General features: G+C 36.0%; 1 long non-coding RNA gene across 1 annotated transcript; it reads right to left on the bottom strand.

Annotated features, from left to right (window-relative positions):
* Window positions 1-1,090: 1,090 nt before the first annotated feature.
* On the bottom strand, window positions 1,091-13,189 carry LOC309615957. Its single transcript, XR_014237175.1, has 2 exons — window positions 12,007-13,189; window positions 1,091-11,683 (listed from the first exon to the last, which is right to left on the bottom strand). It is a non-coding gene; the product is annotated as an uncharacterized lncRNA (long non-coding RNA).
* Window positions 13,190-13,587: the final 398 nt, after the last annotated feature.

The raw sequence follows: 13,587 nt of genomic DNA, 5'->3' as shown, positions 1-13,587 counted from the left end.
ACTCTTTCCTATTTTCAGAAGAGTTCTGACATTCATCTTGAAGGGCTTACTTATTACATAATGTACATTATACAGATAGAGGTGTAACTTATACATTCATTTTCATATTCAAATGATCCTTGCAATTAAGAAGAATTTTCACTTTGGGGGAAGCTTCTTAAGATTGCAGCTGAAAATATCAGAGAATTTGCTTTAAAAATCAAGTTTGTAGTCACATCTGTTAAAAGCAGTGAGTGAGAGTTACTGAGTGAGATCCAGGCTGGTCTAGGAGGATGGTGCTGTTAGTAGTATTACTCTGAGTATTCAGCTCAGGCCATGAACTGACTTTTGATTGACTTTTGACAAGTGGCTCAAGCCTGTGGTGCCTCAATTTCCTACCTGTTAAATGGAAGCAGAAATATTGACTTATTACTGAAGAGTGTTCTGAAGATTAGCTAATAAATGATGGTAGGAAAGCTCTGTGCAATTCTAAAGTGCTATATAAATGATATATTGTTATCACCATCACTACTAATAATTATAACGATCGTAAAAAGTGAATGACTCTGCTATGGAGAACTTGAGTCCCACAGGAAAGTTATTTTTTCTTAGTCTGTTTTCATGTTTTAACTGGGTCCTTAAAGTGGCTTAATCTAATAAAAGCAAGGATTTCAGTACTCTCAGCATTTGTAGCCTCATTGTGGAGCCTTTGCTCCAAAAATCAAAGGTGGTTAGAATTATTATCTGTGTGGGTTTTAATATTTAAGAAATTATTCCTATCACCAGGCTGTTTTTACATAATAAAAAAGGAATCATGATTGGGCTTCCCTGGTGGCGCAGTGGTTGAGAATCTGCCTGCCAATGCAGGGGACACGGGTTCGAGCCCTGGTCTGGGAAGATCCCACATGCCGCGGAGCAACTAGGCCCGTGAGCCACAACTACTGAGCCTGCGCGTCTGGAGCCTGTGCTCCGCAACAAGAGAGGCCGTGATAGTGAAGAGGCCCGTGCACCGCGATGAAGAGTGGCCCCAGCTTGCCGCAAGTGGAGAAAGCCCTCGCACAGAAACAAAGACCCAACACGGCCAAGGATAAATAAATAAATTAATTAAAAAAAAAAAAAGGAATCATGATTAATTATTCCCCCTCTTTAGTTTACTATCATAAGCGCAGTCTGTGAAAAATAGAATATTGTGAAAAAAGAATATTAAACAAATATTATCATTTTATTATCTAGAACTCTGCTATATGCCTTGAAGAAAACAAACTGAAACCTAGCATACAAGCATAAAAGTGTTCCAGAAAATCTAAATCTGTATTGAAAAATTCAGACACAAAAGTCATACACTTACTCATAGAAGAACATTCTGAGTCTATTGTTAGTGTATTTTTACCCTCTTCTTACACAAAATTTCAATGTGTCTCCTTATCTGCTTTCTAAACCGTTATTAGAAATAACAAATTAGAAGGAAGAGGAAGGCTGTTGAGATCAAAGGCACTGACAGTGTTCCAGTTATGTATTGCTGTGCAATGAACCACCTGAGTACTTGGTGGCTTTAAACATTAAACACATTTTTTTTTTGTTAATGAGTTTGAAATTTAGGTAGGGCCTGGTGGGGATGGCTCACCTCTGCTCTACTTGATATCAGAGCGGGCAGCTAGAAGGCTGGGATTGGGACCGCCTAAAGGCCGACTCACTCACATGTCTAGCACTTGGGCTGGGAACACTCCAACAGCTGGGGCTGAAACAGCTGGCACTCCTCAGGCCGCCTGCTTTGTTTTCATGTGTTCTTTCCACAAGGTCTTTCCAGCATGGTGGCTTCAGGATAGATTTTAGCCAGACGTCATAGATTTTAGCTTCAGGATACAATGGACACGTTCTGAGAGAGAGAGGGAGTGAGGAGGAAACTGAATGACACTGATGATCTAGCCTTTGAAGTCGCACAGCTTCACGGTCGTATTCAGCTGGGGCTGCTATAACAAAATACCGTGAACTGAGTGGCTCAAGCAACCAACATTTATTTCTCAGAATGCCGGAGGCTGGGATCAAGGTGCAGCATGGTCAGGTTCTGGTGAGAGCCCTTTTCCTGGCTCAAATGTATCCTCATGTGGATCCATTTTTTAAAAATTTCTTTTGCTAAAAGAGGCCCTCTAGCAGCTGCCTAACCAAAAGAGCACAAGGTACTTTTTAGCCAACGTATGCTAATCTATGTTTATTCAACGCTCACTTTTGATTGAAGGTTTGGATGTATATAGTATTTTATGTTGAAAATAACTTTCCCTCCAAATTTTACAGATACTGCTCCAAAGTCAAAGTCTTCAACTTCCAGAGTAGCTATCGAGAAATCTGAGGCCATTATGGTCAATAATTCTGCATATATGACCTATTTTCCTTCTCTTTAGAGGCTTTTAGGAAAAGTTGTGGTGATAGCCTTTGGCATAGGTCTTTTTATTATTATTATTAATAGTGTGGTTCTTCTGCAATCTGAAGAAATGGGTCCTTCCCTATCAGAAGTTTTTCTGCAATTCTCACTGGTAGCTTCTTTTCTGACTTATCTTTCTGGAACACTTAAAAATAAATCAATTGTAGGACCTCCCCAATTAATTCTCTCATGTATTATATTTTCTCTCCAGTCTTCCATAAGTTTGTTTTCTAGTTCTGTATGTTTACAATTTTATCTTCCAAGATTTCCATTGAATATTTCACTTTGGTTATTTTATAACTTCTAAGAACTTTTTCTTATTCCATGATCATCTTTTTTTAATAGCACGTTTTTATTATTTACCTCTCAAAATATCTTCTGCTATCTTTATGAGGGTATTAATTATGTAATTTTTTAAAGTCCTGTTTCATTTAGTCTTTGCTGTGTAACAAAGTAACTCAAAACTTAGAGTCTTGGAACAATAACAATTCATTGCTTCTCACCATTCTGTACATTGATTGGGTGGTTCTTTTACTGGTCGTGCCTGTGCTCATCAAGATGAAGCATCAGGAAAAAACAAAAAAGAAGACGAAGCCTCAATAAGCGGGTTGGCCCAGGGAACAGACAAGGATGTCTTTCGTCCAAGTTACTTCTCAGCAGGGTGATCTCAGGTGAAATGGAACTTATTAATATTTCTAAGGGGGGAAAAATTATTTTTACTCAGTCTTTAATGCAATTATAATTAGCACCTTTACCTTAGGTGAGGTTAGTTAATGGGACAGTAAGTTTGCACCTTTGTATGGGGTGCTTACCCTTTATGTAAATTACATAGAGGTTCCCTGTTTATCAGCAAGCGTGTTTGTACCCATTTTACAAAATATTTATAAGGAAGGCATATGTGGTGAAATGAAGAGTACATTTAAATGAGGAATCAAGAGACTTGGTTTTTAAAGACTTGCTGGATGAATTCATCTGCTATAAACCAATGGTGTATTATTCTGATCAATTCATTTAATTTTCTTGTCCTGGATATTTGTGAGACAAATGTTTTTTTTATTCTGTTACCCGTAATCCATCTTCTATCTCCAGAATTCTATGGCTTTTGTTACAAAGTTACTATTTCAAAGTAGTATAAAAGTTAATTTCAGTGCTTCAGAGAATACATATTAGGGGAAAAATCACGCCCCTCAAGAGAAACAAATTGGCTAAAAATCTTTACGTAGGTTGGTTGTCCTGACCTCATCTGCATCTCGAGCCCAGGAATTTTATTCTCATCACCCACATACCCTGGCCCAGCCTTGTTTATAATGGTGCCTTTGTCTGCATTGTACACAATTTGTCTGTTTTATGTTTTATTTGATATTGAGTCCTTTGTCGAGTAAACACCTTTCATTTTAACATTATATTTTTGGAAAATATACTTTCAGAGTCTCAGGAAAATTGTGATAAATATGGAAGACAATTTATATATGTATCTGTTGTTCATTTCACCTAAGAATACAATATTAATTTGCTAGGGCTGGCATAACAAAATACCAGACTAGGTGGCTTAAGTTACAGAGATTTATTTTATTACAGGCTTGGGGGCTACAAGTCCAAGATCAAAGTGTTGTCTGGTTTGGTTTCTTTGGAGACCCCTCTCCTTGGCTTGTGGATGGTGCCTTTTCACGGTCTCCACATGGTCCTTCCACTGTGCCTGTGCAGCCCTGGTGTCTCCTTGTGTGTTCAAATTTCCCCTTGTTATAAGAGCACCAGTCAGATTTAATGGCCTAATGACCTCATTATAACTTTATTACCTAAAGGCCCTATCTTCAGATATAGTCACATTCTGATGTACTGGGAAGTTAGGGCTCCAATATGTGAATCTAGGGAGGGCACATTTCAGTCCATAATAAATACATTTCATATTTATTTGTCAATTTTTACATCACCAAATATTAGGTGTAAGCCTTCGAGTACAATTAGGTTATATTTAACATTTAAAAATTATGCATTTGGAAAGGATTAATTTTGGGGATCTAAAATACAAAGCAACTGGAAACAGGTCTAGATCAAGTTTGAGTTTGAAGCTAGCCCAGGTCCAAAAATGCTGATTTCAGTTTGTCCAATTACAACCTGCTTATGTCCAAAAACTAAAGGTCAATTCCTATCTTCAAACCATTGAATGTATCTGTAAAACCAATTCCTCGTCTGTAAAAGGTATTAGTTTAGAATAGTGGCTCCTCCATCTTGAACCAAAAAACAGAATCTCTAGGGATGATGCCCAATAATTTATATTTTTAATAGCACCCTGTACATTTAGCCTTGGGAGGCATTAGATTAGACAAAACAGTGATACCGAAATATACAAATTAAGCATATTTATTTTTTAATAAAACAACCATAACCCACTTCTAATCTCTTATGGCTCTCAGGAGGTATAATACTTCTACTTTTCTGCTTTTCTGTTGAAGAATCTGCACTGAAAGAGGAAAGAAATGGACTTGTTCCAAGGGGGGAAAGTGGGAGGTGGGGGATGGGAGGTGGGATGAATTGGGAGATTGGGATTGACATATATACGCTAATATGTATAAAATAGATAACTAATAAGAACCTGCTGTATAGCACAGGGTACTCCACTTCACTGTACAGTAGAAACTAACACAGCATTGTAAAACAACTAGACCCCAATTAAAAAAAAAAAAAAAGAAGTGGACTTAGCTAGAAATGTGATTTTAATGGAACTGCTGGGTAGTTTTTCTAAAGCAACATACAAACTTCGTAAATTAAAACAATGATACACAAAGTGACTTTGTAAAATATTGCAGTTATTTAATGTAGTATATAGAATTAAGTAAAGAGTAAACTTTTTCTAAAATAACTTTTGGTTTGTTTTCTGGAGTGATGTATTTTGTAAAGTAGTTCTATTTTCTTTCCACAGATGCTTGAGCAGGCAATGCAACACAGCACAGTAGTTAAGAGTATGGGCCTAAAGGACATAAAATACTGGTTAAAGCAAAGAAAAAAATAGAATAGTCTGAGCCAATAACTGTTATTAATTACATCTGTAACTACATCTATTCTTGTAAATCCTGACCTACCATATTTACACTCACCCAGACACTCATGCATTTCTAAACTATTATAGGGAACTCCCCAGGGATGTTAAAATTATAGAACTTTGTGAGTGGTATGTAGCTTAAAGGTCATTTAATTCAACTCTTTCATTTATAGGAGAGGAAATCAAGGCACAGAAAATTGTTCCTTGCCTAAGATTACCCATAACCAGGATCAACTTTTTTTAACTCTAATTTTGTTTTTCTCTTATACCATATTTCCTTGGTCCTTGACCCCTGATTTTGAAGATTTATAACCAACCTATATACCTATACTTAATATAACAAAACAAAATAAAACAAAAATGAGATACAGATCAGAAGTTCCAAATGGGTAAGCTCCAATTGACCAATTGAGCTTTCTTTGGATCACACTATTAAAATATTTTCTAAACTAGCAGTCAACATTTAAAATGTATGAGACTTCAGATATAAATACACATTAATAGTATCCTTTAGGAAAAAAAAAATTATCTGGCAATCCTCAGCCCATATTTCCTTATGGTAACCGTTAGGAGGAAATGAGTAGCAGCTGCCCCTCCTTAGATAGGACATTTGTCCTTAAGTTCACCTTGGACCGATTAGGTCTGAAAGTCTGAGACCAAGTGGCAAGTCTCATTTCCCCCATACCTTCACTATTGTTTTTTTTTTTTTTTAATAGTAGTTAAGAGGAAATGGAAATATTTCTCGTCCCCATGGGTCTGTCCAAATTGGAAAAACAAAATCATATTTCAAGAAAAAATTTTGTTTTCCACCCCAAAATCCTTCCTTTAGATTATGTGTCTAATTCTCCCAGGTTATCAGTGTGCAAGGACCGTAGAGGGCAGAGCTTCTCAACTCTCCTGTTCATCAGCCTTGAGGCCTGTGCAGACTCTCCTCAGGGAATGAGGGTTCTATTCTGAGGTAGATGGTGGGAGGTTCCCAAAGAGAGATGTATTAAAATCTTAGGGAGGAAAATGGAAAGTGTGTGAAACCTGAACAATTCTGCTCTCCTTCGATCTACTTCTCTGGGAAGGATGTGCTTTTCCCCATCTCTTCCACCTTAAAAATCACTGTCCTATAGTGTCTGCTTCAAAATAGAATTTCAGCTCTAAAGCTCTCATTTATATAGAATTTAAAACCAAAAATATCTAAACTTAGATGAAATAATTCTATTGTATGTTTAATCTTTGTTAATCACTAATATATATGTGAGATTTTAAACTAAAGTCACTTTTTAATTATTCATAACATTTTTTAAACTATTTGATTTGGGGAAATTCCTTTGTTTTATTAAAAGGAAAGAATAACTTATGCAAGTGAACAAGTCAGTGTTGAATTTATCAAAAGTTTCTGGAAACAATATAAACCATAAGATCGAAAGATCTTATGGGGCTGGGGGAAGATCCAAATTTCAGTAGACACAACCTGAGAAGATCAATTAAAATCATAAAATAAATGCTCTCAATGTTCCATCAAACTATCAAAGCATTTCTCGGATTAACAGACTGAGCTTTCACAACCCAGATAGAATAAATACTCTTCTAATTTCTTCAGTAGTCTTCCATTTAACAGAACCCAGAATGCCATTATTGCCATTGCATAGCACTAAAAGGAAATTCCAGACACTCCATAAAAGTCCATATTCACTTGAACTTCAGATAGACCATCTTTTTTTTTTTTTTTAAATAACCATTACCAGATTTCACTTTATATCTGAGAACAGAATGCTGAGAACTAATGACCTGGAAGTCAAAATGGATATTCAGGAAAGCCTTACTAGTTAGTGATCAGATTATTCAAAGAATTGCCCACTCGAAAGTTACAAGCATTTCTGGGAGAAATGAGGAGATAAAAATCTGTACCTTTGGGCTGCAGATCTTCCTTAGTCCATCCCTTTAATACACGATATATCTGGGCCTAAGACAGTTAAATTGCTTTCAGCTCAATTATTTGCTTTCAAAGAAATTGAGAAGCTGTTCATTTTGATTACATATGACTGTGAGAAGACCTTGATTACTTATAAACAAACTAACTTGACGTCTCCATAATTCTCTTTCTTTTTTTTTTTTTTTTCCCTTTTCTTAAGTAAAGCTGCTTTTGGGGGGAACAAAAACGCTGGCTAGCTGCTCAATATTGTTAAAGTTAACTGTGCTAGAAATAAGTTGGAATTTTTGCCCACATAACGTACATCTCAAAGTCCTTGCTGGGAAGTCACAGAAAAAATGAGAGTTACAGCAATAACTTATTTAAAACTACCTGACAAGACTTGTAGAGCACGGACAATAATGACAGAGCTGGGATAGGGGGTGAGGAGTTAATATAGATTTCTAGGACCAGGGAACCAGGAGAGGTAAAGATTTTAGCCTGTTTGTTCTTACTGAGGGGCTTGACAAGATTTTGTTTTTTCCTGAACTTCGTCTCTGAAGCCCTGAATTCAACTTCTATACTAATTTGCAACTCTAACTTTATTATAATAGCCACAGAATTCTGGAGATAGAAGAGAGGCTACAGGTAACTGAATTAAAAACGTTTGTCTCACAGAAGAAAATATCCAGAAAAGGATAATTAACTGACTCGCTCAGGGTAAGATCATTGGTTCACGGCACATGCGTCCGTCCGTTCAGCAATACTTTAGGACCCATACCTCCTGACTCCTTCTTTTCATCATAGATGCCTTTCTTATAAATATTTTGTAAAACGCATGCCAACATCCTTACTGATAAACAGGAAGATTTCATGCAATGTGTATTAAGGATAAGCACGACACACAAAAGATTCAAACTCACTGTCTCATGAACCAACCTCACCTAAGTTAAATATGTTGACTGTGATAGCGTTAAAGATTGAATAAAGGTAATCCCCCCTTTCCTTATGATTTGTAGGACGGATTTGGATGATGTGTATCCATTTAAAAAGAGGTGTCGAGGAAAGTTTGAACTACTATCTTCTTCCTAAACTATATGTAAAAATATGACTTCGTCCTAGTGTGATCCTCATCTACATGCATAGTTTTCCTCAAAGTCATCTTTTATATTTATCACCATGGAAGCACGCTTGCTGCCCTGGATGTGTGCCTGACCACCATGAAAATGGCAGACACATTTCCTGAAGTTACATCTTGATTTTTTTTGTTTTTGTCTTTGTATTTTCTTATTGCCATTCATGGTATTATATTAGAATAGTAACAGCCAGTTTCAAAGCAACAAAGTCCCGATTCAGAAGTGAAATTCTGTAAAGCTCTTCAGATAGTTCACATGCTTAAAAAAATTAAGCCAGCTCAATGGAGTGGAAGTGTTACTCTCTCACTCCCTATGGTTTCTGAAAAGCCATTAGCGACACATGTCTCCTTGGAAGCATTTATGCTTACATTATTCTTTGGTTTGTTTCCAAGGCATGCTGCCTTCCTTATAAATAACACTTGCAAACAGGAACTTAACTGCACGTAATGGGGAAAAAAAGTTGACTGGGTTTTCTTTTTGCAGCATCATAGAGCCAGATGGCTGAGAGGATGACCAGCAATTGCATCCTCAAGCACTGGGGTACAGAGGTAAAACCATAGTGTCAGGACTGACTCTCATCTAAGCATTACATCCTGAAGGTAAACATTTTAGATGCTATCTAATGGTGTTTCTGTGGATAATTTTTTCTAAAAGCTGGATTAAAAAATATGTGTATATGCATACCTATGCTTCACTAAAACAGTGACTCAGTTTTTCATTTGAGAACTCCCCCCCCCCCGCCAACGTAATACTTATTTAATCTAACCCTAATTTGTTAACCAAATAGCCTGACTTTTCACCGTTTATTATTGTTTCTTGTCTCTAGAAATGAGAGGACATTCATTTTTATTAAAATCATTACCAGTAGGGAAAAACTGGTCATATGGCATGCCAGGATCCAAGTCTTGAAATGAGATTGGACATAACTCATAAGCTATGTTTCATTTAGTCAATTAACATTTTGAAGAACCAGTCTTCTCCAACAGGACTTGTTAATGCAGCTATTCTGGGGAAAAGAGTAAAAACAGAATGCTTCCAGGAAGACTGCTTGGGTGGACAGTCAAGTGATGGCCCTGGGCTTTAAGAACAACTGGAGGACATTGACACCAGAAGATGTAAATGCTCTGCAAAAGAGTAGGAGTACCTAAAAAAAAGAGGGGAAGAACACTATAGACCAATTTCATTAAAATGAATGACCCTGTCATTCCGGGAATAGTGTCATTGAAACGATGATGCTCTTGTAACAATCATGGTGGGATGTACTAGACATTTCTTGAGACCAGCTGCCTTTGAAAGTTACATAGTTGCCTCTCTCAAAAGAGGTAAACAAGAATAGATGAAAAAGAACTATTTTATGCTGAATTTATTTTGACTTCAGTCACATCAGCTTATATATATATATTTTTTATAAATTTATTTATTTATTGGGTCTTCGTTTCTGTGCGAGGGCTTTCTCTAGTTGCGGCAAGCGGGGGCCACTCTTCATTGCGGTGCGGGGGCCTCTCCCTGTCGCGGCCTCTCTTGTTGCGGAGCACAGGCTCCAGACGCGCAGGCTCAGTAGTTGTGGCTCAAGGGCCCAGTTGCTCCGCGGCATGTGGGATCCACCCAGACCAGAGCTCGAACCCGTGTCCCCTGCAATGGCAGGCAGATTCTCAACCACTGCGCCACCAGGGAAGCCCCAGCTTATATTTTAACTACTGTTATTTTTCTACCCAAAATATAAGAAAACTGACATAGTAGTAATGCAGTTACTGGGTGAGGGGAAAAACAAAAGCAATGAATGAGGAGTAAGAATGAAAGGAAAACTGGAAAGGGGCAAGGAAATAAAAACATTTTTTCTATTCAACTACATTTTAATGAATTTGAAGAAATATCATCAGTAAAATAATACAACTAATTATGTAAATAGTACTTCAAAATATGCCTTCCAGGCACATTTATCTCCTTCAATCCTAACAACAACCTCAACTATTTCCCCAGTTTTCAGAAGGATGAGGAAATGAACACCAGTTAAATGACTTGGCCAAAGTCTCTTTGTTAATGAAGAGAATGAAAAAAAAAAAGTTTGATCTCATTCATTTGTATTTCATAAACTAAATCCCACGTTTTTTTTAAAATCACAACAAAATGTGTTTCCTTCTAATATTAACATTTATACACATCAACATGTAAGGCATTCAGGTTTAGTGTGAATCAAAAAATCAAAAGAGTTCCACAAAAATCAGAGGCCAGGAGAGGCCATTTAGAAAGCCAAGCCTTGTAAGTATTCTGTTGTACATCCAGGTGTATTGCCCAGATGGCACAGGTATAAAACCTATGAAATGGGAAAAGTGAGATTGTGAGTGCTATTATGACTGTTCTACATCTATAATACATTTATCCCAAGAGGCAGTTGTACAGCTGTTAACATATATGGGCTTGTATTTTCACCTGTACTTGCAAAGAGATTTAAGATTTACGATGATAGGTATCTTTCTTCTGTAAAGACTGCAAAGTAAGGAAATTTACCAAGAGTACAATCAGGTGATGAGATGTATTCACCAAGGTTTATTGCAACAAATAAGTAAGAGAGTAAGACTTCTCAGTCCTGTCAGCTACAGAGGAATTAAAAATAACACTCTTGCTTCTTAGTTGGTTTATTCTGTTATCACATTATCTTTCATTGATTATGCTAAAGAAGAAATAGAAGGAATTGCAAAATTGCAATTTGGTTTTCTGAAGAAAGACATTTAAAAATATACCTAATTTGAAATCATTTTTGAACTCGAAAAAGAATTTTTCATCTTTAAAATGCAAAGTGTTTTTTGTACTGTTGTTTTAATATAGCTATTGTGCAATTGTAGTTAAAAAATAATTATATCTGTGTGGTTTTTAAAAAATATATGTTGAAACTGGCCCTTAAATGACACTCAACCTTCTTTAAAAAGTGTTAGGGAGTAGTATTAGTTCTTATTCCTATTGTAACAAATCACCACAAACTTTGTGGCTTAGAGGAACGCAAATTTATTATTTTTAGGTTTATGGAGGCCAGAAGTCCAAATTTGGTCTCACTTGCTTAAAATCAAGGTATCAGCAGGGCTGTGTTCTTGGCCTCTTCCTCCATCTCCAAAGCCAGCAGTATCTTCAAATCTCTTTCTGACCCTTCTGATTACTTTGTGATTACTTTGGGCCCACCTGGATCATCCAGGAGACCATCCCCATCTCAAGACCTTTATCTTTTTTTTTTTTTTTTTTTTTTTTCTTGGACAAACGAGATTTTATAACATACCTTTTCTTCTGAGAAAAGATAAGGAAAAAACACTACACATTTTCAGAAGACAGAACCCCTGCCACAGCTGGCCAGGCAGGGCTTTGCCCAAGGGGAGGAGGGTGACCTGCAGGGGAGAAATCTCCCTGTTGGTGTGGGTTTCTCTCTATCCCTGGAACGCTGGTATTTCACCCTGACATTTTAGGTGTGAACCTTTTTAAAAATCCTCTTGCCCGGGGTCCACCAAGTCCATTTATCGCTTCTCCCCAGTTTCTCTTTCAAGACCTTTATCTTAATTACACGTGAAAAGTCTCTTTTTCTGTGTCAGGTAATATATTCACAGGTTCTAGGGTTCAGGATGTGGACATCTTTGGAGGACCATTTTTCTGCCTACCATAGGGGATGAATACATTTTGCTTCCTTGTGAAAAGTTGATTTACCAACACTACCACTTTCATGCCCTACCTGAAATTTTTAAAATAGCTTGTAGAATATCTTCAATCTCACTATCACAAGTTCAGTATTGAATTCCAAACTCTATTCAATGGTTAGTACATTAAGAATGGTCAAAAATGCTTGTAAGATGATGAAAAATGATTCTCCAAGAAAGAGAACTATGTGTTCAGATCTTTTAAATGTCACACTAGCCCTTTGCCCCCGTCACAATCACAGAGTCTGAATTCAGCAAGTGTGACAAAGAAGAGCAGTGTTCTTAAAGAGATGCTATCTCTGATTTTTCACTTAGCAGCTCCAATGATTATCAGGAAATAAATCAACCGACGGCAGTCATAGACAGCTATTTAAATCTGAGGTTTGAACATCTTAATTGGTGCATTAAAAGTTACAGAGCCAAAGTCACGTTAGATACATAAAGCTGCTTGTGTGCATAAACTATAGCACAATATTCCATGCTTAAGAAAGCATCACATTATTTTCTGCATTAAATTAACATATCTTGAAACATTTATTTGGAAAAAATGAGGAAAACTAGAATTAAAATCTTAGGTATATATTACAATACAAAGCAATTGTCCAATTGTCTACAGCAAATTCAAAACACACATTTGGTAAATTTTAAAAAGCATGTTTACTTTTAAGCTTTGTAAATATACTTCAAAACTGTCCTTTGAATTTCCTGATCTAGTCATAGTTGTTTAAATTCATCACACAATTAACTTTAATATATTTTTCTTTTTTAAAAAAAAATTTAAAGAAAATTTTAAAGGTGAACTTTTTTCTTTTTTAGCTTAAATAAATTGAAAAATGCAGGTGAAAATACTACATTAAAAATTTTTTAGACCAAATAATTAATTTTCCAAGGGATATGTTAAGTATTGGAATCATCTTACTTTTTGGAATCTGTTTGAACTTTAAGATAATTATAGGAAGCCCCTATAACATAGTATTCTACAGTTTTCCTTCAATTTCTTCAAAACCACAATCTTTGGGGGGGGGGGACAATTAATCTAGATATGAGTTTTCTGTGCCATAGAATGAGTTGTTAAGAAGAAAGTCTGACCATCCATTGGATACACAATGAATTTTAAATAATAAACTCCCTAAATTCTAAAGTCCTCTAAAATCTATTGACATTATTCCCTTTAGATCAGTACTAGTTAGTTTCACGAAATCACAGTTTTATCACCTAATTAATAAGTAATATTCTCATTTATAGTTAATAAATTGTCTATATTTCCATGTTATTTTCATATATCATAAAGAAATCTAATTTGTATAACAAAGACATTATTTTAAATATTATTTCAATGTACTAAATAATCACTGAAATCTTGAAAGCTATCAGAACTTCACATTTTGTAAAATTAAATAAAAACCTTATTTAACTATATTTTCAAAAAATTGTTA

Source organism: Balaenoptera borealis (assembly GCF_965194805.1).
Source record: "Balaenoptera borealis genome assembly, chromosome: 18".
Lineage (NCBI taxonomy): Eukaryota > Metazoa > Chordata > Mammalia > Artiodactyla > Balaenopteridae > Balaenoptera > Balaenoptera borealis.
Note: the sequence above shows the minus strand (reverse complement) of the source record. Positions and strands in the feature narration are given on the sequence as shown.